This window comes from Pundamilia nyererei, unplaced genomic scaffold, assembly GCF_000239375.1.
Source record: "Pundamilia nyererei isolate P.nyererei 1_Seehausen unplaced genomic scaffold, PunNye1.0 scaffold00124, whole genome shotgun sequence".
In the NCBI taxonomy this organism is placed as follows: domain Eukaryota; kingdom Metazoa; phylum Chordata; class Actinopteri; order Cichliformes; family Cichlidae; genus Pundamilia; species Pundamilia nyererei.
In genome coordinates, this window is record NW_005187525.1 from 900576 (window position 1) to 903630 (window position 3055).

General features: G+C 38.0%; 1 protein-coding gene across 1 annotated transcript in view; it reads right to left on the reverse strand.

Annotated features, from left to right (window-relative positions):
* The window catches only part of cemip (cell migration inducing hyaluronidase 1), a 132853-nt gene that overhangs the window by 83279 nt on the left and 46519 nt on the right, over positions 1 to 3055 (reverse strand). The gene's annotated exons all lie outside the window — the stretch shown is intronic.

Here is a 3055-nt window from a genome sequence, read left to right on the forward strand (position 1 = left end):
TTTTCAGTTACTTATTTAATATCTGTGCAATGTTCACTGCAGATTAATTAATGGAAAGTGCGTTCTGTTTTTGAAAAAAGTCACTTAATGACAAAACACAGTATCCTGATGCTTTGATTAGATTTAATTAGTTCATGCTGCCATGTGGGAAATGCAGCAAGATGCTGTGAGCATAAAAGAGTGCTATAATAATTAATCATCATTTATTTTATCTTATAATTAGCTTGCTGTTTGTCTATGGGGGACACAGTTAGTGTGACTTTCTCAGTGCAGTCAGCTATGGTACACTGGCCGACGATGAGCTCTGAATCACTGTTCACAACAATGCTAACTTAATGAACTATGGACTCAGTCTGTTTGCTAGACTTCATTTTGTTAATGCTACTTATTTCCTTCCCCTTTTTTCAAATATACTTTATCAGTGTCCAGTATGAATGAAAGATTGTGAAAATGCTCTGCCATTCGTCTTGGCTGTATTCATGTGTGCGCTCACAGCAAACATTTCTCCCAGGTTTCCTCCCCTGCGTATTAGTGTAATATGTTTATCTTGTCTGGCAGCAAATAATTAATGATGAGGCGGTTGCAACAAAAGGAAAATAAAAGATTGTTTTTCTTTCTTGCGAGGAGCCCATTTAAGCAAATATGAGGTTTGTGGATGTCATAGTTGAACAACAAAATTTCCATGTGGAAATCACTGTTTATTTAATCTGGCCTCTAATCTTGCTGTGGATACAAGTGGCAGAAATGAGCTTTTTCCGAAGGGTGGCTGGCTTTCTCTTTAGAGGTAAGGTACCGGTACTGATTTTCAAGTATAAGGGTAATGTGCAGAACTGCATCAGCTACAAAGGGATACAACTGAGGAGCCCTACTGTTATGCTATGGGAAAGACTTGCTGAAGCTAGGTTAAGAAGAGAGGTGTTGATCTGTGAGCAGCGGTTCCGCTTCGTGCCAGAACAGATGCAATGTTTTCTTTGGGAAATACATTTGCTGTCAGTTTGTCTAACCTACGGGACTGTTTCGTTTCCTAGTGACATCACTGCACAGTTTTATTTTTAGAAATGAAAGTCTTGTCTCCATATTAACCGAATCGTCTCAAAATCTTTTGTTGTAAATGTAAGTCATACGTAACTCAAATCTAAGTTTTCACTTGTTGAAAAGATAAGCATGGAAAAATCACATCAGAATGTTTTTTTATTCCACTAAAAAGACAGCACTACCTGAATCTGAATGCACAAAAGATTCTTCCATTTGCAGCTGAGGGTATAGTATATTTGGGAAACATTATCATCAGCAGTGCAATACCACACAAGAACAACAATAATAATAACATCATAAGTAAGAACAGATGTGTTATACCATCATAAACTGTGCAAGTTGTCAAATCCAATGCGATGCATTATAGTAAAGTTGCTTGGTGGATAAGGGGATTTACAGAAGTAAATCAAAACCAGTTGTTTAAAATAATGATTTAGTGCATAAGTGAGACCCTGTATGTGCAGCAGTTTTTAAACTGCATTTATTATTGTGACTGTGCAATCTAAATACTCCTCGAGGAGCTGGACTGATGCACACTTAAGACGGTGTAGAAGTTCATATAAATGAGCTTGCAGAGCTGTTCAGATTACCCTTTAGTTTGTGTTCTCGTTGATGCATTGAGTGTGAGTGCCTCATGAGTGAGTTCACATGCTGTCTTCTCTAAGGACTAAAAGGCTCCTGACTTGGCAGTGAAAACAGGTTCAGTGCATGTGTTTCTGTTAGTAGTACTCTAGAATCAAACGGGGGGTCTGAAAAAGCTGCAGTACCATGATAAGACAAAAAAAACAAGTAAATCCCATGTTAATATGCATGTTTACAGCCTAGGTCAAAAACAGTTTCAACTTCCCATGGGAGCTGATTTTTCTCATAACTCACCCCTCTGGATACCAGTAAGGCTTAAAGTTAGGGCCATGATCACTTAGATTGGGGTTACTTAGCAAATCCCCATCTCATTCAAATTTTGTAACTTCTGGTTTTAAAGAACCAATACGGTAACTGCCAAATGGTTAGTGAGGATTGAAAACGTGGAGAACAGAACCTGATGGGTGGGTGAAATAGAAAGAGGTATGTAAATCAATCTTCTACATACAGTCCATGCTTTAACTTGAGCCTTACAAGCTACTCTTCTAAGTACAGGACATGCTACTTGATTCAAATTATGAGGTGTGGAATCTTAAAGAAGTTATTATCAGTCATTTAAACCTAACGGTATTCTCACAAAAATATCAAATAGAACCAATTAAAATCCAGCCCAATGCTAAGGCCAAAATGAACAGCTGTGGTCTGTATGGATAAGAGGCTTTCAAATACAATAGAGCTGCCTTTGTATTACCTAGCCCAAGAGATATGAAAAACTCTGAAAACTGTGATTTAAATTTCTACCTCCACTTTATCAAAATGAAAACCTTATGATAGTAAGCGGTCAGTAACCACTGACAAAAGTGAACTTCTCAGCTGCAACTCTAGCACATCTGATATAACAGATGGCCATTTGGATGCAAAGGTACAGCATTTTTGTCAGCTTTTAAGTAATGTATGTTCTATTTGTATGCATCTTTTAGCAAACAATATTGTACACAACACACTGTACACTATTGTCATTTATACCAAAGGGTCTACAAAGAACAACTTAGAACAGTGTTCTGGCACTTTCATTTAATTAATAATTACCGTATTTTCTGCACTATAAGGCGCACTTAAAATCGACAGTGTGCCTCATAATCCGGTATGAATTCTGGTTGTGCTTAGTGACCTCGAACCAATTTTATGTGGCACATGGCGCTCAAAAATTTGTTTTGTTACCACTAAATTTAGCTACGAAGCCCCACCGCTTGATGGATTGTCGGAGCATTACGGTTACTGTAGTCAGGAGCCTTGCGGACTCGGAGTAATCTGGGTCGAAAACTCCGTCAGCTTCAGGTCCCAAAGTCAAACAAACACTGCAGCATCACTGAGAGTTAAAAACTGTCTAAATTCTTTCATCTTTAATAAAACGATCAGCGTTGCTGCTTTACCAGGT